The sequence below is a fragment of the Sorex fumeus genome, unplaced genomic scaffold (genome assembly GCF_029834395.1).
Source record: "Sorex fumeus unplaced genomic scaffold, SorFum_2.1 ptg000024l, whole genome shotgun sequence".
NCBI classification, from domain to species: Eukaryota; Metazoa; Chordata; class Mammalia; order Eulipotyphla; family Soricidae; genus Sorex; species Sorex fumeus.
In genome coordinates this window covers 9,401,618-9,426,564 of record NW_026606081.1, presented here as the reverse complement: position 1 = coordinate 9,426,564, position 24,947 = coordinate 9,401,618, and the positions used below count along the sequence as shown (strand labels likewise).

Sequence of the window (24,947 nt, the reverse complement as noted above, 5' to 3'; positions counted from 1 at the left end):
AAGGGACTTGGGTTCAACTGAAGCACCTGCCTGCTCCACCCAGAGAAGCACACTTTGTAAGAACCAGTGGAAAGGAGCCTGAGCTGCTGGAGCCCATTCCCTAGGAATTCATGGCATGAAGGTGTTTGTTAAAAATAAGGAGACTCCTGGACTATTTTGTTAAAAAGAAAAAGGAGCATTGCTGTCAGTGAACTGGTGCTGTTGGATTCTTCTAGAGGCTCCCCTTCAAAATAAGAAATGTGGTTTATTATCTCTAGCTTCTTGTCAGTTTCATAATTTTTCTGAAAAAGTTGGTTGCAGATTTGGGGATTGAAAGGAATGGCCCTTGAGTACTTTGACCTAAAGATCCATAATGAATCTAAAAGTGAGCTGGATTGAATACTGACTTTTTGTGGGGAGCAATTGTTATGTAAATATTGAGAATCTTTTAAATGTAAAATATTGGACACACATAGTCTGTAGGCAGTGGTCAGTAAGTTAGTCAACTGGGTAATATAGTTTCTCATGTAATGTACAGACAATATACAGTTTTCACATGTAAATTGAATTTTATGATGATAAAACATTAAAACATTGAATAACTGCCAAAAAAATAATCAGGGGAGCAGATAGAAGGAGGTGACAGAAGTACCTCTGAAATTCTAACCAGATTAGACAATTTACACATATAAATATCTTAGAGTAGACAGGACCAGCAGCTTTTTCTCCTGCTAAAAACCAGGAGGGTGTTTCAGCAAACCCATTTCTTCCTGGGTGTTTGGGAGATATTTGCCCTACTCTTAGCTCAGAATAGGTGGGGTGGGAGGGATACTGGGATCATTAGTGGTGGAGAATGGGCACTGGTAGAGGGATGGGTACTCGAGCAATGTATGACTGAAACACAAGCATAAAAGTTTGTAAGTCTGTAACTGTACCTCACAGTGATTCACTAATAAAATATTTTTTAAAAAAAGGAGTAGGGCAAACAGAAGTGGGAAGAAGTGTTCCTTCATACAACCCAGTGAGTCTAAGGAAGTAAAGAAAGACTTGCGAACATAGCTCTGAGAATGAGTAGACATCAAGAAAAGTGGACAAATGGAACTGACTGCACCAGAGCCATGGCATTTGAAGGAATCACTGCCTTGGGGACCAGCCATCCCACAGCCTGGGAACTTCCACCATTCTTGTGATTTTGTAGAAATGGCTCTGGTGTCAAAGGGCCAAGTAGGAGCATCCAGCCGGCTGAGTGGAGGTGACTGCATCCATATTCCAGTTGCCAGCATTCAGACGAAACAGGTGTTTGAGTTTTTTGGCTTTCATGGTAGGAAGGATTGCCAAGGAAAAAACAACAACAAAAATATGTCCCAGGGATTGCTGTGGATGTAAACTTCTCAGTGAGACCATAATTGGTTATTTTTAAAATCTAGGTGGAAACATATGGCTTTTATTTTCCTCAAGAAAATGAAATCATGACTTAAATTTTATAGCCATGCAGCAGATTTCATGTTTTTTATGACAGATATTATCTCTATCAGCTTTTTCTCTGGGAAATGGTGAGCTCAAGGATTTCCAAGACCCAAGCTCTTTGAGTGATGGTGGTATTCCCACCATCTCATCTCACTTGCTCAAATATAGATCGAGAACATGGCATAGATCCTTAATGTTTTTTGTTGGGAAGATAGTTTATCAGTGATCATTTTTATAACATCTTAATATTATGTTTAATCCTATGGCTTTAAATTCTGACATATATATAGTAGTAATTTATGAAGTATGATATGGTTGAATATTTTCCTCAGTAGCATATTAGAAAATTGTTGTGGGGCTGGAGAGATGATAGTACAGTACATTACATGCTTACCTCGCACACACCTGATCCAGGTTTGATCGCAGGCATCTACATATGGTTCTTTAATCCTTTTCCTGAGCACAGAGAGAGGGGTCAACTCAAAATACCACTGGGTGTGGCCCAAAAACCAAATCAGGAAATCCCCCAACCCAGAAAATTGTTAAAATATCTTTCTAATGCTCATAAAGTAAGCACAGCGGGTAGGGCGTTCGCCTTACACGCGGCCAACATGGCCGACCCGAGTTCGATTCCTCCGCCCCTCTCGGAGAGCCTGGCAAGCTACCGAGAGTATTCGATATGCCAGACACAGTAACAACAAAGTCTCCAATGGAGACGTTACTGGGCCCGCTCGAGCAAATCGACGATCAACGGGAGGGCCTTTACCTTACCTTACCTTTAGATGATTGTCTCAGTCAGCTACTGAGAGAGGAAAGAGTTTGCTAGACAGGAGATGGCAGGGGGTGAGATAGGGGCAAACAGCTGGAAGCAGAGAGTGCCCTGATATGTTTTATTATTATATTTCTCCCCTTCCCTTCCCTTGTTGGTATTATTTTGGTCTCTAGAGGTCACATACCTAATGTCAGTGTACTCACCAGGGTCACATACTTTGTTGTGGTGACATAAATCACAAATAGCACAGTCACCAGGATCACTCTGGACCATGTGGGAAGAAGTGAGAGATCAAACTTGCAGCCTCATGCCTACAATGCAGGTGATCTAGCACTGAACCACATCCCTGGGTGCTGGTTTCTTAAGAAACATATGGTAGCAATAAAGTAATAATCCATGATCATTTAAAAAAATTTTCTTTCAAAATTACACCCCAGTTTCAAATAGTTGTGTAGCATTTGTCCTAATTTGACTTTTCTTCAATGACTTGGACTCATTTATAAATATCAGTGCTGGAAATGTTTTAAGATTCATGTTCACTTGAAAGGCACTCTTAAAATTATGTGCTGCACTTGTTATCTTAGCACTTCTCTCCACTTCAAAAGGCCTACTTAATAGCAGTTCCTTTTTGATGTGTTGTTGATTACATTTCAAAATCCAAGTGTAAAAGTGCTTTTATTGATAATTGCATTTTATTTGCTAGAATTTCTCCATGGTATCCTGGAATTGCTTCTTCCATTAAGTATTCCTAGTATACTTAATTTGACCTCTTTTGATTTACATTCTAGCCTTTCTATCCAAGAGGAGCAGACAGGATTGATACAGAGGGGTGGATTAACAAAAGAAATGATATTCCACACAAAACCTTTTTCTCTCAGTGCTTTTCAAACAAGTATCCAAAGACTACAGTATTTTCAAGGTAGTTCGCTTATCTTATAGTAGGCATAATTCTTATAAAAAATAGTTTATGTTTTTCCAGAAAAATATAATGTGCTTTTGCAGATTTATTTGATTATAATTCAGTGAGATTTGGGAAACCAAAATGCTTTGTCAAGGTTATTTTTTTAAATAGAGATGTAATTTGATTTCTGCCTCTGCTGATGGCATCATATAAAAATAGGTTTCATCATATCTATCGGGTAGGCTAACAATAAAATGACTTAAAATAAAGACTGGCACTGTTCCTTTTTAATCCTGAGGCTTATTTCAAAAAAGTATGTGATTGAGTCTGAAGTGTTGCTTTTTGCCAAATTTGTAAGGATTTGAGTCTGACTTTGTAGAGTCTTTGTAGAGTCTTTGCACATGCTTTTCACATTGGTAGTACTTAAGTGGACAAAAAAAAAGAAGGCCCGTAAGCCTATAACTGTACCTCATGGTTTTTCACTAATAAAAAACAAAAGCCCGCTCTAAAACTCTGATTTTGAGCTCTAATGAGAGGTACCCAAAACCACTTACAGAAAAAGAAAAATGTTTTAATTATAAGTTTCAAATTGGAAGTCATAAATTGTAGAGACTAATTTGTGATTGACCTTTGTAACAAGGTGAAAACTCTATGTTATATATTTTGGGAAGAAAGGCAATAATGGATTCATGTACTTACCTATACATAAATATATATTTACATACATAGCTGTACATAAAGATCAGTGATAATCCAGGACATCTTGAGAGGACTCACTTCATGGGGAAGGATGAAGGACAGAGACCAGTTTGAGTTAATGTTTTAATTCTTGAATAGGTACATTTAAATGTGTATATTTATTTACTTTTAATTCTTTTTAGTTGTTTTTGGTTTTTAATTTTTGGTCTTTCCAAATGGAGCTATGGAGGCCAGAGGGCCTTCTTGGGTGATTCTCAATATGAGAAAAATATGAGCAGGAATGTGCAAACATTTTAGAAGATAAGCTGGAAGATCATTTGGGCTAAATCAAAAGGGAGCTAGGAACCTGGGAGGCTCTAGGTTTCAAGGTTAGAGTGCTACAAGAAAAGGTCACAGGTTCTAAGGGTCATTACATAGGGCTCTGTGAGTGCTCAGTAGCTTTGTGACATGCTTTGGCTTATGTTTTAAAATGATTCTTTGATCTTTGTGTAATCTAAGCTATTTACTCCATAAAGGTGAGAAACTACCATCAGTTCCTTCTAGTGCAGGCATGGTATAAAAGTTGAGAGATGGTCAGTTTCTGGATTTTGAGTTTTTTATATGATGTTTGAATTTTTTTGTTGTTACTCTGTTTGGCATATCGAATACTCTCGGTAGCTTGCCGGGCTCTCCAAGAGGGGCGGAGGAATCGAACTCGGGTCGGCCATGTTGGCCGCTTGTAAGGCGAATGCCCTACCGCTGTGCTATCGCTCCAGCCCTGATCGTCGATTTGCTCGAGCGGGCCCAGTAACGTCTCCATTGGAGACTTTGTTGTTACTGTGTCTGGCATATCGAATACTCTCGGTAGCTTGCCGGGCTCTCCGAGAGGGGCGGAGGAATCGAACTCGGGTCGGCCATGTTGGCCGCGTGTAAGGCGAACGCCCAACCCGCTGTGCTATCGCTCCATCTATCTTCCACTTTAGTTAAAGCGCCTGCACAGACTGGGCTTCAATGTGCTGGAGACAGCACCCTTTACTGTAGCTTCAGTGGTTATTAATTGCAGTGCCACTGGGATCACACTTGCTATATGGGGTAGTAGCAGGGATCCAGCTCTCATCCTAATGTCTGCTGCAGACACTACTACTGGCCATCCCTAGACCCTCTGGATAATTTTTTAAAGTAAAAACAACAGGATTCTCAATATGTTGTGAAAGAAAGGAACAAAAATAACCTCAGTGTTTTGACCTGAACAACAGATGGGATAAAGATCTGCTGATAGGCAGAAAACTGTAAGTATAGCAAAACTGGGTAGCACTGGAACATAGAGTGTGTGTGATCTTCCATGCTGATCTTGAAACAAAGAGGACTAACGAATCCTTTATGACTTTGCCTCTATGACTTTGGCCTGAGGAATAAATGTGGGGAATTTTCATCATATAAATGGATTTAAATACTTAGCACTGGAATGCATTTCTTCCAGCAAAGAAGTAGCAATCAAATTGGCAGAGGCAAGGAATAAAGATGTCCAACATTGGGAGCTCAGGAGACAAGTAGGATCCAGCAAAAAAAGAACAAGGAAATGAAAGAAAATTGCAGGGTTTTCCTGGTGTCTGGGGAGTATAGGTATCAAGGAGAAGAAAGGAATTTACTTTTACAGAATACTCATAACTAGTTAAATAAGGACAAAATTGAATAATGTGAATTTTGAGAGCACTTCAGGGGGCTAAAGAAAGGGAAACTTGTTTGTTTGTGGGAGGCCACATGCAGTGGTACTCAGGCCTTACTCCTGGCTCTACACTTAGATATCATTTCTGGCAGGGCAAGAGGACTATACGGGGTATCAGAAATCGAACCCAGGTCAGCTACATGCAAGGCAAATACCCTTCACACAGTACTCCCTCCAGTCCAAGAAAAGGCAGCTTCTAAGGGTAATTTTAGGAAGTCATACTCCCGCACGGCCCATCCTACATTCCTCTCAAAAGAAAAGGCGTTTCAGGTTTAGGTAATGTACCTACCCCTGAAGACTTGTGTGATCTAACATCAGTGGCATTGTTTCCCAGGAATAGAGTTTTAATTAGTCAGTGTGAAATTTTCTGAACAACGCCAAATAATTTCTATTCCCCATGAAAGATGACACACCATCACATAGATTCCTTACATTCTCCATGGTTAGCATGGTTACAAAAATGTTAACATTTATAGTTTTGATGTCCAAAGTTACTGCCCATTATCATCACTGAAGTGCCCAAAACTCTCCATCACTGCCTTTTCTCTTACTTTTGTCCCTCCTGTCTTCCTTCTACCACCCCCTCTACCCACAGCTGGGTGATTTCAGTTGTGTGGTCCAGTGGTCACGGTCACGGTCCTCCCGTTGTTCATCGATTTGCTCGAGCGGGCCCAGTAACGTCTCCATCATGAGACTTGTTGTTACTGTATTTGGCATATTGAATACGTCACAGGGAGCTTGCCAGGCTTTCATATCTGGGCAAGATACTCTCGGTAGCTTGCTGGGCTCTCCGAAAGGGGTGGAGGATTCGAACTCGTGTGGGCCATGTTGGCTGCGTGCAAGGCAAACGCCCTACCCGCTGTGCTATCGCTCCAGCCCAAAGCCATGAATTTCTTCATCACTTGCTACTGTTGATGCAGATAAGGCAGAAGCAGCAGTAGCTAGTCTCTGTGTTCGTTCTCGATTTCTAGGTTTTTCAATATTTTCACGGATGAAAATATTGCATAATAAAGATGCTTAGACTCAATAGTTTGAAAGTAGAAAAGTTTATTGGAAAGTAGAAGAGAAAAGAAAAGGAGGTCCCCAAGTGGGGAGGAACTTAGTGAAGGACTAAGTTACAAGTAAAAGTTTTGTTCAGGCCTTTTAAAAGACCTTTTGTATTTCTTATCAGTTGACAGGTATGACAGAGAATTCAGGGAATCTACAGAATGCAGGGAGTGCAGGATGGTTAGGCTGCTTTGAATCTTTTTGACTATGTGCCTCAGGTATTGTCTATTAACTTAGTCTCCCAGTGAGCCTAATCTCTGGGGAAGAATTTTATGACGAATAATTGAAAATTAAATGAAAAGCCCAGGAATTTGCAGGGATCCAAAAATGTAGGATGGGCTAGCCAAAAACAGGACTGCTCTCAACAGCTAGCCGGGGTACACCGGGGCTTCCTCTTTCATTTTATGTTCCCTTGTTCTGTTTCTCTATCTACAATAGAGATGATTGAGACCATCCATTTGTCCATTTCCCTCTTACTTATTTCACTAAACATGCATTATGCATATATACTAAACTTTCTTTATTCATTCATCTGTAGTTGGACATTTGGACTGTTTCCATATCGTGCTATTGTACTTAGCACTGTTATAAACCGAATGTCTTGGTATGGTTTTCAGCCATATGTCTTTTCAAATTAGTGTTTCTGCATTCTGCGGGTGGTTGTGAAGAAGTAGAATCACTGGATTGTATAAAAGTTCTATTCTTATTTTTTTAAGAAATTGGGATAGTTTGTAGGGAAATATGATTTCATAGGCTTTACTATATACCTTTTTAAAATTGTTCAAATTTGAGAGTCTCTGTACATTTTCATGAAACCTATGATAATGCCACTGTTACAGTGTTTAATTACCTCCTTTTTATTTAATCAGCAGAGAAGTTGGTGGACAAAGAATTTTGAACAATTCTTTTTCACCTACATAGACCTTATGAGAATGCTGACCATCTGTCATGACCAGCGCAAAAAAAGTTGAGAAAAGCCTCCTGTACAGATCTAACAATAGTTTCTGAGCAACCAGAGCACTGATGCTAACTGCCACAAAATTTGTATTGTTGGGAGCAACATGTTATAGACTATAAATGGTGCACTTGTAACATTACTCCACTGACTTGAAAAATGGTTGTAAGAACAGAAAGTAGAATGCAATAATATATAATCAGGAAACATAAAAGTAGTTCACATTGAGCAGACCAAGATATTCAGTCCACAGATTGATGTCTATTTTTTTCAGTTCCTCACACAATATTTTAGAACTTCCATTTACATCAACATATATCTATAATTTTGTTCTTTTTAATATATTTTATTTTATTATTATAATACACTGTCTCACAGCAAGTAGTTGTGTAAACTTTTTGTCTGTAGGCTCTTGGTTTTTTTTTTATTTATTTTTTTATTATTAGTGAAACACCATGAGGTACAGTTGTAGATTTACAAATTTTTGTGCTTGGATCTCGGTCATACCACGATCAAATACCCATCCCTCCACCAGTGCCCATTTTCCACCACCAGGATAATATCCCTCCCCCCCCATCCTCCCATCCCCCCATCCCCCCCTGCCACTGTGGCAGGGCATTCCCCCCTGTTCTCTCTCTCCTCCTGGGCGCTGTGATCAGCCAGAGAGGCATTGAGTGGCGAACATGTTCAGTCCAGTCTACTTTCAACCTGCATCTCCCCTCCTGGGAGGATCCTCCAAACACCCTCCACTTGGTGTTCCCCTTTCTATCTGAATTGTCCTTTCCCCTAGAATACCCAGCTGGCCTCTAAGTTATGGAGTAATTCTCCTGGTGTTGCTCTCAGCTATTCTTGGGTATTAATCTCATATTTTATTATTTTATATCCCCCAGATGAATGCTATCTTTCTATGTCTATCCCTCTCTTTCTGACTCATTTCGCTTAGCATGATACTTTCCATATTGTACCACTTGTATGTAAAGTTCATGACTTCATCTTTTCTAAGAGCTACATAGTACTCCATTGTGTAGATGTACCAAAGTTTCTTTAGCCAGTCATCTGTTCTTGGGCACTCAGGTCTCTTCCAGTTTCTGGCTACCATAAAGAGTGCTGCAATGAACAAACAAGTGCAGATGTCACTTCGGCTACACATTTTTGTGTAGGCTCTTGGTTTATAATTATGTTACATTTGCTTTTGCTGAATCTGATATATATACATATATGTTTATAATTTGAATTGCTGTAAAGTAGAATGTATGCTATAGGTAAATGAAGAATAAGGTAAGGTTATACTTTATTGCAAATAAGAAGGAAAAGAATATTGTAATTCAAACAGTGATCAAAAATTGTGTAATAACTTTACCTTATGAAAATATGCTAATGTTTCAGTACTAAAGGGTGAACGAGTTAAAAGTTTAATAGTATTGCCCATTTTAATAGATATTGTCATCCAGTGCTGCACTGCAGTAATTATTGCTGATGCTGATAATGTGTTAAACCTTTAAATTCATCCTTCTCGACTGCACTCATTTGTGGAGTATAAAACAACATAACATGACACTGACACCTAGGGATAGTAGATACATGAGACAGATAGATTGCTCCATAGCTGTAAGCCTGCCTCATGAGCAAAGGGAAGAAGGCAGCTGGAATAGAGAAGAGATCACTAAGAAAAAGATGGCTGGAGGAATCAGTTGGGATGGGGAATGTGTGCAGAAAGTAGATAAAGGACCAACATGAAAACCTCTCGAGGTCTGTATTACAAACCATAATGCCCCAAAGTAGAGAGAGATTATGGGGAATCATGTCTGTCATAGAGGAAAGGGGAGGGTGGAAAAGGGGAGGTATACTGGGGATATTGGTGGTGGGGAATGTGCACTGGTGGAGGGATGGGTGTTTGATCATTGTGTGATTGTAACCCAAACACAGAAGCTTGTAACTATCTCATGGTGATTCAATAAAATTAAAATAAATAAATAAATAATAAATCCATCCTTCTCTTGGATTAAAAATGCTAAACATAATGGTTTGAATTACAATTTTTTTATAGTTCCATTCTTTGAAGATGGTGGCTGGAGCGATAGCATAGTGGTAGGGCATTTGCCTTGCACGCAGCCAACATGGCTGACCCGAGTTCGATTCCTCCGCCCCTCTCGGAGAGTCTGGCAAGCTACCGAGAGTATCTTGCCCGCACAGCAGAGCCTGGCAAGCTCCCCGTGACGTATTCGATATGCCAGACACAGTAACAACAAAGTCTCCAATGGAGACGTTACTGGGCCAGCTCGAGCAAATCGATGATCAACGGGAGGGCATTTACTTTACTTTACTTTACTTTGAAGATCATAGACTGCTGCATAAGTGTAAAATAATTTATATGAAACTGGAAAATTAGTTTACTTTTATAATGTGTTGTATGTGCTTTATTATCTGTAGTCTGCACTCAACATGTAGTCTATCTTCAGCATATAGGTCATTTAGCACTGAACATTAATCTGATAAATCTAGTAAATGAGACACCTGGGGCCTGGAGCAATAGTACAGTGTGCAGGATGCTTCTTTTGCATGTGATTAACCCAGTTTGATCCCCAGAGTTCCATATGGTCCCTTGAGTAATTCCTGAGTGCTGAGCAAGGAGTCACCCTAGAGCACTTCAGGGTGTGGCCCAAAACCAAAAATATAAAAATAAATGAGATAGCTAATCTTTGGTAGTTAAAAATATACATCCTTTCAGGTTTGGAGAGAAAGTATAGGAGGTAAGGTGTTTGCCTTGCATGTGGCTAACCCCAGTTTGATCTCCAGCATCCCACAAGCACCATCAGAATTCACTCATGAACACAGACCCAGGAAAATCCCTGACTACCACCAGGTATTGCTCCAAACCAAATATTATATATAAATGTATATGCAATGCATATTATATATGCAGGCTTAATATTGTCTTCTGTAATATTGCTAAAAAATCCAGATAAAAGATGAAATAACAAAGTGTAAGTGGAAATTTTTTTGCTTTCAATGAGTAAATGAACATAGTCTTGTATAAGAAAGATGAAGCTATTACATTGGGCAAGATAATCTAAGGTCTTTCTAATTATAAATTGTTGTATCTGATTAATCAGAGGGATTCTTTAAGGATCTATAACCTCCTACTTGACCTTCCCCTGGCTATAGACAGCTATTTATATGGGAACTAGATGGAATTTTGCTAACTCTATGGTGTCCTTCATACACTTACATGGTTCAGAAGAGTCACATAGGACCTCACAAGCCCAACCCAAAGAAAGGCACCTGGAACTGAAAGGAAGTTGAGAAGATCCAGAACTGTGAGGATTTGAGTTGAATTGTAACCATGTACATCCACATGGGTGGATGCTACAGCATTGAACAGGAGAAGTCAACACACCTGCACTTAAATGTACATAAGCTGCTGGTACTGGTATTTTCATCTAGGCAGAGGGATTATAGGATTCCATTAAGTACACTTTGAAATGAGGACACTAAGAGCCAAGGATCAGCCCTGAGATCAAATTTCTTTATTTAAATACACCGCTTACTTTATTCAGTGGTTCAGAAATTGTCTTCCTTTTACAAAGTAGAAAGTGGCTGTGAGTTTTCTCAGGATGATCATCATGAAGCAAAGTCTTTATTCCCCTTCAAAACAAAAACATTTTTTAAAAATTTTTAATGAATCACCATGAGATACAGTTACAGACTTACAAACTTTCGTGCTTATGTTTCAGTCATACAATAATAGAGTACCCATCCCTCCACCAGTGCCCGTTCTCCACCACCTGTGTTCCCAGTATCCCTCCCACCCCACCTCCCATTTCCTCCCCTCGCCCCCCGCCTCTGTGGCAGGCAGATTCCCTTTTACTCTCTCTCTCCTTTAGGGTGTTGTGGTCTGCAATGCAGGTACTAAGTGGCCATCATGTTCAACTTATGATCTACTTTCAGCACACAGCTCCCATCCCGAGCAGATCCTTCAAGCATCCTTTACTTGGTGCTTTCTGTTCTCTCTGAGCTGCCTTTCCCCCCAGCATGTGAGGCCAGCTTCCAAGCCGTGGAGCAATCATCCTGGTCCTTATCTCTACTATCCTTGGCTGTTAGTCTCCCATTTTGTTACTTTGTATTCCACAAATGAGTGCAGTCCTTCTATGTCTGTCCCTCTCTTTCTGACTCATTTCACTTAGCATGATACTCTCCATGTTAATCCACTTATATGCAAATTTCATGACTTTATATTTTCTAACATCTGCATAATATTCCATTGTGTAGATGTACCAAAGTTTCTTTAGCTAGTCATCTCTTCTCGGGCACTCAGGTTTTTTCCAGATTCTGGCTATTGTAAACAGTGCTGCAATGAACATATGACTGCAGATGTCATTTCTACTATACTTTTTTGCATCTCAGTGATATATTCTCAGAAGTGGTGTTGCTGGGTCAAATGGGAGCTCAGTTTCTAATTTTTTGAGAAACGTCTATACTGTTTTCCAAAAGGGCTAAACCAGTTGACATTCCCACCAGCAGTGCAGGAGAGTCCCTTTCTCCCCAGATCTGCACCAACACTGGTTACTTTTGTTCTTTTGGATGTGGGCCAGTCTCTGTGGTGTGAGATGATAGCTCGTTTCTGTTTGACCCGCATCTCCCTGATGATTAGTGATATAGAGCATTTTCTCATATGCCTTTTGGCCATTCAGATTTCTTCTTTGACAAAGTTTCTGTACATTTCATCTCCCCATTTTCTGATGGGGTTGGATGTTTTCTTCTTGTAGATTTCAACCAGTGCCTTGTATATCCTTGATATCAACCCTTTATCAGATGGGTATTGGGTGAGTATCCTTTCCCATTCCGTAGATTGTCTTTGTATTCTGGTCATTGTTTCTTTTGAGGTACAGAAGCTTCTTAGTTTAAGATAGTCGCATTTGTTTATCTCTGTTTCCACTTGTTTGGTCAGTGGTGAGTCATCTTTGAAGATACCTTTAGCTTCAATGTGGTGGAGGGTTTTGCCGACCTTGTCTTCAATGTACCTTATGGATTCCGGTGTGATATTGTGGTGCTGCCAGTTTGTTTACCAGGTGTGTGGTCTCCCGGCCTGTGGCCCAAGAATGTGCACACTCACAAATACATAAATACATTTTAAAAACCTAATGATATACATAAAGATTCACTGAGTGTACTCCTGGCTCTCGGTTGAGAGCATTACATTTTATACTCTCTCTGCACAACAGAGTTTTTTAAATATTCAGAGCAATGATTTGGGCAAATTGAGAAAGAAATGTTGAGAGGGAGGGATTAAAAAAAACCCAATAACTCCTAACCTGGAAATTTACCATTATGGTATTTAAGTTCTGTCTCATTTATGGTTTGGTTCAAGGAAGGGATATTCCCATGTACTTGAAAATAGTACAGATCTCGAGAATTATCCTCCTTTCCCTCTATACTTGAAAAAGGAAGCCAGAAGCCCTTTCCTCATCTCATTCCTTCCATTATCATCTCATACTTGTTCTAGGACACCAACTCTTTCTTCCTTCACCAGTGCTTGAATGGAGACCTCTGCAAAGTTCAACTCTCTAGCACTGTCCTGGAAAATGAATAAACATTTAAGTTGTGCCCAGAGTTTGCAAAAAGTATCTGTGACTGAGCTGGTTTGTGGGGAAAGAGTGACTAAAAGAGACAAGTGAAAAACCCTTCTCTGCAGAAGGTCCTCAGTGAGCAGTGTCAGGAAGTGATACGAGAGCAACCAACAGGCAGCTAACTCTCGCTGCGCAGATGGGAAGAGCTGCCCAGGACAAAGCAGCTAGGCAGTGTTTACTGTGAGTGGCGCCAGGCACTCCATACCTGGGCAACCAAGGGAACCCTGCAAAGATATAGATTTATATCTTTTTTTAAATTTATATCTTACTTCCATATGTGGACTCTGGTAACAATATGAAAGTTATTTTGCCTCTGTGAGACTCTTTTAAAACAATAAAAATAATACTATGCCTTTCAGATTAATTTTGGGATTAAATGAATTTCACATATATAAATTGTACAACTAAATGATGCATAAATAATTTGGCACACTCCTTGGCATATAGTAAACACTTAAAAAGTTCCCTTTAGTATATTCTTGACCCTTGTTGACTGATTTTCCACTTTGCTCCCCATGATTCCCTCCTTACTCCCCCACTGCCTTTGCCCAGCTCGGCTCACGCGCGACTCACGCTGCAGAGTGTAATAGACTAAATTGTGTGTTCTCTTGCAATACTCCACATTCACAAATTGCCATCCTAATCTGATAAACTTCAGAATGTGACTTATTTGTAGATAAGGCCTTTAAAGAAGTATTTATGTTTAGAAGAAATGATTGTAACTGGTGACTTCATTTGAAGAAGACATTTTTATATAGAGACTTACCGAGATCAAATGTTAAGACACAGGAGAATATAGTTATCTCCACACCCAGGAGAGAGGTCTCAGAAGAAAGCGATTCTTCAGACAACTTAATCTTGAACTTCTAGCATCCATAACTGGGAGGAAATACCTTTGAGTCATTTAGTTTATAGTGTCTTCCTGAGTAAGTCAATTTACTTAATCTAGGGGTCATCTCTAAAGACTTGGCATGGGGTAGATTGCCCGCTCTGACAGCTCAGTAAGTAAAGAGCATAGGGACAGCACCTGGCCACTATGGGAGAAGGGGAATGAGTTTTGAAACTGCAGCTTCAAAAGCTTCCCTTCTGGGAAAATAACAATTTATTTTTGTAATATTCTAAATTCTGTGTTTCAGATGAGTAAAGCTTTTTATGGCTAATCTGGATAACATTATTTGCATAATTTTTCCCATCATGTATTCTTATGAAACTTCCTATGCCTTAGTTCATATTGTCTGATATATTCTCTCATTCATTTCTGATTTTGGCATTTCATTTGGCATTTTGAAAGACCTTTCCTTCAGAAAAAGATCTTCAGCCTTAATCATTTTCCATTGTGATTGAATAATTTCCACATAGATTTAATCAGTGTAGTTTTTCGATATAAGTTCTGGATTAGGGGCTGGAGTGATAGCACAGCGGGTAGGGCATTTGCCTTGCACGCGGCCGACCCGGGTTTGATTCCCAGCATACCATATGGTCCCCTGAGCACCACCAGGAGTAATTCCTGAGTGCAGAGCCAGGAGTAACTCCTGTGTATCGCTGGTGTGACCCAAAAAGCAAAATAAAATTAAAAATAATAAATTCTGGATTAGAGGTGAAAGAATTCATCCTGTTACCCCAGAAGTCCTACTCACCCCCTTTAATTCTATAGTTTCTACTGATCATGTTGAGATCCTGGTGCAAGCCAGGCTTTATCAGAATCTTTGTTAAGTCTAATATCCAAGATACACAGAAGTTATCGGTAAGGCTTAGAAATACCAAGATAAAATATTAAACAGGTGGCAGATCAGGGATTCAAACCTCAATGAACATGTGAAGAAACTGTCACTGTCACTGTCACTGTCCTCCCCTTGTTCATCGATTTGCTCGAGCGGGCCCAGTAATGTCTCCGTTGGAGACTTTGTTGTTACTGTGTTTGGCATGTCGAATACATCACGGGAAATAAAGAAACAAAACAAAATAATTATAAATGTGGTTAGTGTTAAGAGAGAATACTAAGTAATATTACTTGTAATATTTATTAATACTATTCCTCATTTTTCTTTCTCTGGTATTAGTTACCCAAAGTTTGTAATGTTCCAAAATTATTATTAAAATGAGATGTTTTGGAGAGAGATGGTACATTTATACAAATTATATTTCAGCATACTTATTACTATTCTATTATTAGTTATGTATTACTGTGCCTAATTTATAAATTAAGCCCTCAATCAAGTATATATGTTAGGGGAAAAAATCATGACATATGTGCTTTGGTACTAGGAAGCATCCATTAGGGGTCCTGGAACATATTTCCTGTAGAAAGTGTTGAGAGGCTACCATACTGTGTTAATGACTGCAGGGATGAACTGGTCAAGAGTCTCTGAGAAACTGACATTTAAATTTCAATTTGAAGGATGTTATGGAATGAACCAATTATAGAGTTAGTAAGGATATTTTCAAACTAAGCAAAGACACTTCAGTTTGGTGTATTCCAGAAACATCAGAAGGTCATCCTGTCTACAACTTAGCAAGAGGGCAAGTGACAGGAATTATCTTAGAGAGGTAGATAGAAGTCAGATGATGCTATTGAGGCATAAGAAGAAAAATTGGACTTTAATATATATTCAGTAAATGCAAGGCCATAGAAAGCTTTTCAGTGAGATGACATTGTGAGTTTTTATTTTTTAAAAGACCATGTTTTTCTTATTGCAAGATGAGTATTTTAGGGATTGTGTGGGAATCCAGTGAGGAACATATACATTTCTTGTCACAGTATTGTGATTCAGACTACTAATAATGGTAAGTTCGGCTTTTTTTTAAATGGAAACTGAGTGAACCACAATTGGAAACTATGTGTTCACAGTGTAAATTCTGTGCAATGAAGTCTTATCTTTATTCTTTATTTTCGTTTTGAAACTACTATTCTGTCCTTGACAAAAACAGTGCCTATGGATCCTCTTTCTTTGTGGAATGAGTTCTTCCCTCGGTTTTTAAAAGTTAATAATTGGGTTGGGGGTGGAATGATTTCTTTGTGGAATGTGTTTTTCCCTAGGTTTTTAAGAGGCAATAATTTGAGAAGTGGGGCACTGAAAGTAATTTTACAATCAGAGGAAAATTCAGAAGAAATTGCAAATTTAAAAAAAGTTTTTTTAAAAAAATTGAACCACAAGTAAGCTGAATATCATGATCAAGGTCACACATATTGGGAGGACAAGACTAGGGTCTAGATTTAGCAAAATGCAGGTGTTGAGGTTGTAGGAAAGAGCCATCACCAGCTTGTTTAACCTTTTGATGTACCACTAGTGGCACACATGGCTGTGACTTAATTAACACAAATTGCAACACCAGTATCAAAGTGCTAAGAATCAAGAAAATGCAAGGTAGCTGAAGCATTATGCCCCCGGGGGTAGTGACATAATATGAGGTTAGCCAATTGACTGTGATGGTCAATAAACTAGAAATGACCTGTATGGAATACAAAAGAGCAAAACATTGCTAAAACTTAAAAGGCAAGTAGAGCTGTGATAAAGGAAAGAACGTTCAGAATCTTTTGTTGGAAAAGAATATAATTGAAATTCAACTGGAAATAACAATGTTAATAATATATTTTCCTTAAGTCTGTCACTAAGATGATTTAGCAATAACATCACCAGTGTTCCGGGAATGATTTGGCTCATGTCTTGCTGTTGAAATTGTTGTCTCTAATACAGTAAAAATGGACTAGAACTTCTTGGAAAATGGTTGAAATGACAAAGGATCCTACTTCAAGAGGTCACAACAGGCCAATTTTTTTTACAGGATTCACTGTCAATTTGACATTATTATTACGAAAGGAGGTGTAAATAATTTTGTTAAAGCAATTTGAGTACCAAGATTTAGCAGTGGAGTGTTGGTGACCTTGACAGGAGTGATAGCAGTGAAATGCAGAGATAAATGAAGGACCAGTGGAGTGGGTTGAGGGAGTGACATGAAGTCAGTGGACATACTGCGTTTGAGATTTCCCCCATATAAAGGTTAGAAAAGTGAATCGCAGCTAGCTAGGTCAAAGAAGGGATTTTGTCAAGCAGGAGCAATTAAAGCTTGAATTTTCTGGCACTATTCTATCTGTATTGATCTTCTGACTCTGAGCTGCTTCTGTTACTTAACTGAAAATATTTATATTAACTGTTTCTGTTTTCTCAGTTTTACTCTCTAAAATGATTTTAAAAGGTTTATGTTTTTAGCACAAAGATAAAATCTCATTTACCATTTATCCTCAATATTTTATGAATTAAATATAAGAAAAATAATAACAGCCTAGCTTAAAAGTTACCTTTTAAGATTCATTCATTAGAATCAAATTTGCATTTTTATATCCTTTATTATGAACTTACACATATTACATCAATTTACATATCTGTATTACACTGAATTTCAAAGTACCTTTATTTTTTAATAGAAATTTTACTGCATGTATGCAATAAAATCAATCAATTATTATCCCCAAAAAAGAGTTTAAAGCAAGGAAAATAAAATTGAGAAAAAGAAATAAAGATATTGCAGTAGTACATTTGCAATGAATACATCCCAAAACCAAGCTGTTTTAGAAACAATTATGTAACTGTTCCTTGCTAATTTGGGGGGGAAGTGCATATTGAGGGAAAAGTACATTTTTTATCTACTATGAAGGCATATTTTAGTATCTAAAGTTTTGGATTTGGGATGTACTTGAACTAGATTTAATCACCAACAGTTCACTGGGCTGCTACTGAGAAGTAAGTACAATATTTTATAGAAAACTCAGTCACAGTCAGTCACAGTCATGGACCTCCTGTTGTTCATCAATTTGCTCAAGCGGGCCCAGTAACGTCTCCATCGTGAGACGTTGTTACTGTGTTTGGCATATTGAATTCATCACGAGGAGCTTGCCAGGCTTTGCCGTGTGGGCGAGATACTCTTGGTAGCTTGCCAGGCTCTCTAAGAGGGCGGAGGAGTCGAACTTGGGTTGGCCACGTTGGCTGCGTGCAAGGCAAACATCCTACCCTCTATGCTATCGCTCCAGCCCATTTAGAAAACTCAGTGTATAATAATCAAAGTCATAATGTCAAAACTCAGTTGGTAAATAGATAACTAAAGTAATATTTGAGATGGCCCTTATTTTATGTATTTTTTAATTTAGGGAGTTAGGGGAACCACACCCAGGAGTGCTCAGCAGCTGTACTCTGGCTATGCTCATTGGTACCAGGATTTAGAACTGAGGTTGGCCACATGCAAAGCAAATGCCCTGCCCCTGTTCTACCTTCCAGTTCTGATCCCCTGCTTTTTAATCCAGAACTAGCTTTAATATTTTTAGAGCTCTTTTACATCACATGGATATATACATAAATTTAATTTGTATAGCATTATTTTTGTTTAAAAATTTTTTTAATTATAATAGAGGAATTTTTTCTCTAGTAAATACATAAATATGTACTATAGCAAGTTGGATAGATATGTTTTAATTTATTAATTAATAATAATAAACTGGACTTGATAACTGATACAAAATATCAACACATTTCTTCTTAATATAATATGTAAATTATGCATTTAGGGTATGATTTCATTTTGGCTCAGTTATGTCAACCAGGAGTTTGGTCAAATAGTGTAAATATTGTTGTGGAGATATTTTTTAATGGTGATTAACATTTAAGTCAATAAAATTCAAGTAAAGTAGGTCACCTTCCTGAAAATGAGTGGAGCCAGGAGAAAAGACTAAGGCTTCCTTAAGAAGGAAATTGGCGGGGGTGTGGTGCTGCCAGCAGGTCAATCTGTACCTATGACGTAAGTGCATCAGCAGCCTGATGGTGCCTTCAGACATCCAGGTACCCCAAAATTGCTGCTGTGCTTTTGAGCAGACCCTAAAAACTTGGGGCAAAGTTTACCAAGAAAGTAAATGGACAAAACCACCTTCGGCTCAGCTATATAATTGGAGGCAAGACCTCTCTGGTTGCTGATCAAAATGCTTAACGGCCATGATCCCAGAGACTCAGAAACAAATCTCGGAACCCAACGGCTTTTGGCAGAAATGAATCCAGACCCCGTAGTAGGTTACTGCTGCCAGGCCACCCAGGGGGGAAAGGGTGCTGTCCCTCCACCTGCTCCCCCTAGGTGGCTCAGTGGCCGCTATCCTCCAGGTAAGGTAAGGTAAAGGTAAAGGCCCTCCCGTTGATCGTCGATTTGCTCGAGCGGGCCCAGTAACGTCTCCATTGGAGACTTTGTTGTTACTGTGTCTGGCATATCGAATACTCTCGGTAGCTTGCCGAGCTCTCCGAGAGGGGCGGAGGAATCGAACTCGGATCGGCCATGTTGGCCGCTTGTAAGGCAAACGCCCTACCCGCTGTGCTATCCTCCAGAGGCCATTGAACAGTCAGGTATGGGCCCACAGTGATAAGACACATGGGGCCTCACGGGATGTGGGTAGAGCTGGCCCTTTCCTCCTCGTCCCAACAAAACCCCAAGTTGCCACCAACAAACAGCTTCTCTGGCTCCTGATCAAGTTGCTTAATGGCCATTATCCCAGATAGTCAGAAACAAATCTTGGAACCCAGCAGGTTTGGGCAGAAATCTCTCCAGATATAATTGTTAAAATTTCAGAATTTCTAAATCACGCAGCCACTACTGCAGCCACGTGACATCATATGTTATTCATAACTAGCAACAGAAAACAAATTGTCTACAGTTGCCTTTTCAGCAGATCTTAGTGTTGGGGTAAAATCCCAAATAATAATGGTGGGTCTGGTGTCAAAATATTGAATAATCAAAGTAGAGAGAGAGTAATGTGGAAATCATCTGTCCCACGGGTAGGGGGAGGGTGTGGGATGGGGGTATACTGGGGCTTTTGGTGGTGGAGAATGGGTACAGATGTTTCATTGTATGACCGAGACTTAAACCCGAAAGATTTGTAACTGCTCTCATGGTGATTCAATAAATAAAATTATAAAAAATGAAAAAAAAGTAAGGTGGCGTTCATACCCAATTCAATCAACCTAATCAGTGGCTGAATAAATAGCAGTACTCCTACATTAAAAAATATAATAATAATGTGGAGTTCATGCCCAATTCAATCAGCTTAATTAATGACTGAATAAATAACAATACTCCCACCTTCAATATATAAAAAAAAGAATGAAATTGGTCTCTGAGCTGTCTCAGCCCCAAGACTGAAGCATAACCTCTTCCCCAAGCTTGCCAACCTACTCTGCAAATGTCACACTTCCCAGCTGCCACAGCTATGAGAACCAATTTCTTAACTATTCTCTCTCTCCCAGTTCATGCATATTTATTATAAATATAATGTTACCTCCCTATGCACACACAAACACATATATACATACACACACAGACACACACACACACACACTCCTATTGGTTCTGTTTCTCTGGAGAGTCCTAGTACATAGGTGTTGGGAAACTTCTTCTACAGAGGGTCATATAGGAAATCTTTTAGGTTCTGCAGGCCAAAGTGTCCCCTCTACAAATTCCCAGCTCTGCCACTTCAACACTGAAATAGCCATATGAAGGACTGGATGTCTGTGTTCCAATGACATTTTGTTTTTGACTTGACAGCTGCAGTTTAGGGATCCTTGAATTAAATGATTGTTAATTGTTCTTGCAAAAAAGGATAAAGAAGGATATGTTTTTAAGAATGTTCAAGTCTGAGTCACAGTACAGTGGATCAGACACTTGCCTTACAGATGGCCCACTTGGGTTTGATCTCCAGCACCTCATCTGGTCCCAAAAACCCTCCAGGAGTGATACCTGAACACAGAGCCAGGAGTAAGCCTCAAGCACCACTGGATGTTGCCCCAAAACAAAAACAAACAAGCCAGAATATTTATTCAAGTCAGACTTGAGTAAACCTTGAGAAGTATCCTTAAATATATTAGGAATTATTACCTTGAAAGTATTACTCCAACTTTGATTTGCATGTTTTGTTTATACACAATTTTAAAATTGATACTAAAAAGTTTGGTGATTCACTGTCACTGTCACTGTCTTCCCATTGTTCATCAATTTGCTTGAGCAGGCCCAGTAACATTGTGAGAGTCGTTACTGTGTTTGGCATAGCCAATATGTCATGGGTGGCTTTGCCATGCAGGCGAGACACTCTCGGTAGCTTGCCGGGCTCTCCGAGAGGGGTGGGGGAATCGAACTTGGGTCGCCATGTTGGCTGCATGCAAGGCAAATGCCCTACCCACTGTGCTATCACTTCAGCCCACACTAAACATTACTCATAGCCATTAACATAAAAATACTTTTTAGAGATAGTCCATTTTATAAGATTACATATACAAGTTAGGCTGGAGCGATAGCACAGGGGGTAGGGCGTTTGCCTTGCACGCAACCAACATGGCCAACCTGAGTTCGATTCCTCCTCCCCACTCGGAGAGCCTGGCAAGCTACCGAGAATATCTCGCCTGCACAGCAAAGCCTGGCAAGCTCCCCGTGACATATTCAATATGCCAAACACAGTAACAACAATGTCTCACAATGGAGATCACTACTGGGCCCGCTCGAGCAAATCCATGAACATTGGGAGGATAGTGAGAGTGACTAAAAAATTATCATTCCAGAATGTATAGTTCAAAGAGCTAGATCATGTTGTGCATACATTTGATTTGATGCCTGGCATGATATGGTCTCCTGAGTACCATCTGGGGTGACCTCTGCGCTCTGCCAGATGTTGTCCCAAACCTCTGCCACATTCAAAGTTATCACGATCACGATCACGACCACCCTGTTGTTCGTCGATTGCCTCGAGCAGGTGCCAGTAACGTCTTCTTCGTCCTAGCCCTGAGATTTTTTTTTTTTTAAAGTGCCATATTCAAGGCTTTTTCAGGGTTAGGAGAATGAGACCCATCATTGTTACTGGTATTTGGCATATTGGGTATACCACGGGGAGTTTGCCAGACTCTGCCGTGTGGGCATGTTACATTTGGTAGCCTGCCAGTTTGACCGAATTAGGAATGAGATGATAAGATGTCGCGCGGCCGCGAATGCGGCCGCGCGCTTCCAGGAGCTGAGTGTGATGATTTCTGGATCCTGGCCGTTGTTGGAGTTACACGGCAGTTGGTGGGTGTAACTGTCTAGTTACTGGCAGGTCCAGTCCCAAACTGTACAGGCTTGGAGATCTCTGCCCCGGGTCCCACACACCTGGGTTCCTCTTTCAGTTCTTTTATGCGTGAGGCTCATCCAAGTGTGTGGAGAGTGCTCTCAGCAAGGCCTTGGCTGGGCCTCGGTGGTCTTCAGCTGTTGGGCCCTGGTGGAGACAGTCAGGCATAGGGTAGGAGACTCTGTCTTGTTCTCTCCCAGGAGCTGAGTGTGATGATCTCTGGATCCTGGCCGTTGTTGGAGTTACACGGCAGTTGGTGGGTGTAACTGTCTAGTTACTGGCAGGTCCAGTCCCAAACTGTACAGGCTTGGAGATCTCAGCCCCGGGTCCCACACACCTGGGTTCCTCTGTCAGTTCTTTTATGCGTGAGGCTCATCCAAGTGTGTGGAGAGTGCTCTCAGCAAGGCCTTGGCTGGGCCTCGGTGGTCTTCAGCTGTTGGGCCCTGGTGGAGACAGTCAGGCATAGGGTAGGAGACTCTGTCTTGTTCTCTCCCAGGAGCTGAGTGTGATGATCTCTGGATCCTGGCCGTTGTTGGAGTTACACGGCAGTTGGTGGGTGTAACTGTCTAGTTACTGGCAGGTCCAGTCCCAAACTGTACAGGCTTGGAGATCTCAGCCCCGGGTCCCACACACCTGGGTTCCTCTGTCAGTTCTTTTATGCGTGAGGCTCATCCAAGTGTGTGGAGAGTGCTCTCAGCAAGGCCTTGGCTGGGCCTCGGTGGTCTTCAGCTGTTGGGCCCTGGTGGAGACAGTCAGGCATAGGGTAGGAGACTCTGTCTTGTTCTCTCCCAGGAGCTGAGTGTGATGATCTCTGGATCCAAAGTTATAAGTTTTATAATTTCTAAACTGATAATTGACCTGTTATCAATATCCTACTCTGTTTCTTAGACCAGTAGTCTTCAACTATCAGTCCATAAACCAGAGTCAGTACACAGGTGAAGAAAGTTTGGAAGTCATTGATCTGCTGCCTTGGTTATGACTGCTGTTCCAGGGACCAGTATGAAGGACAAGTGCTGGCCTGAAGATATTAGCACTATAGCACTGTTCTCCCATTGTTCATCGATTTGTTCGAGCGGGCCCAGTGATGTCTCCATCGTGAGACTTGTTGTTACTGTGTTTGGCATATCCAATACGTCACAGGTAGCTTGCCAGGCTCTCCGAGAGGGACAGAGGAATCGAACCCAGCTTAGCCGGGCTGGCTGCACACAATGCAAACGCCCTACCGCTGTGCTATCGCTCATAATCTGAAGGTATTAAAAAAATTATTTAGGAGGAAACAATTTAGTAGGCAGAAAGACCCACCAGAAAACAGAACTGACAATCCAGACTACCAGTCTTGCAGATTCCATGATGGTTCCAGATTCCAAGCTGTGGTTCTTAAAAGCCTTCATTTTGGCCTTGGCAAAAGAAACATCAATGTTGGGTCTCATCATTTACTGTTGCTACTGTCTCTTGTTCTATAGGCAATAGGTGCCAAGAGGATGATGTAATTACTTAGCACCTTTCAACAAGTCAAAGTCTTTGTTGCCAGGCTCTCTACTGCAGTTCACTGTGAAAAATTCTCAAGTTTGGGAGACAATTTGGAAAGTTCAAAATCTCTGAAAGAAAATATTTTTATTTAGACCATGAAACAGAATAAATCAGACTAATCCAAGAGAAAATTAGGCAAATAAATTTTTGAAATGAAAATTGTTACCCATTTTTATTGTTTGCATTTAGATGGACACCAGATATACAAATGAAAACTATTTTAGTGTTATAATAGCACCGTTGTCATTCCCAAGAGTATATTATATCTAACTTTTATGAGGCAAACATAAAATTTAGGACTTTGTTAAAAGTAATTATTTTTATTTGTTAAGTAAATTAAAGAGGCAGTGACCCAGAAATGTAATTCATTTTGTAAAACATTTTTACAAGGACCAACTGCCACATCAGGATAGAAGCAGTCTGCGGTGGCTGTGGGGGGCAGAGAGCAGATGGAGCCAGAGAAAAGGAACTGGGGACATTGGTAGGGGAGATGTGCACTGATTGGTGAAGGGATGGATATTTGAACATTGTATGACTGAGACTTGATTATGAATAACTTTATATATCTCACAGTGACTCAATTAAAAGAATAAAGTATTTAATTAGAGGAGATACATACCTCCATGATTATTACAGCATTATTTACAGTAGCCAAGATCCGGAAACGAACTTAGAGCCTGTAACAGATGAGCTGATAAAGAAGCAGTAGTATGTCTATACAATGGAATAATCTCCAGCTCTATAAAAGGATAAAATTCTGCCATTTGGAGAATGTTGGACTTGAAAAGTATTACAATTAGTAAAAAAAAAGTTGGATCATAAAGGATAATCACTGAATTATTTCACTCACATGGGACATGCACAAAACATGAATAAACTAAGTGGAAAACAAGTGTGCTTTTATTTGATTAATAAAGAATAAATTATTAAATTTTTAGTATTAAATCATTTGACAAATATTTACACCAGCCTCACTTGTAATTTTTATAATAGATATGGGATTGTGTCCAGAATATATAGAAGGCTCTCAATATAAGAGAGAAGTAAACCAGTAAAATTTACTGGATACAACCATATAATGTGCTTATACTTGGATGGAACTGAAGTCTATTATGTTAATTGAAATAAGTCTTGGAGCTGGAGAGAT

At 39.9% G+C, this 24,947-nt stretch overlaps 1 protein-coding gene across 1 annotated transcript in view; it reads left to right on the top strand.

Annotated features, from left to right (window-relative positions):
* Nucleotides 1-24,947, top strand: part of ZDHHC2 (zinc finger DHHC-type palmitoyltransferase 2) — a 77,135-nt gene that overhangs the window by 7,726 nt on the left and 44,462 nt on the right. The gene's annotated exons all lie outside the window — the stretch shown is intronic.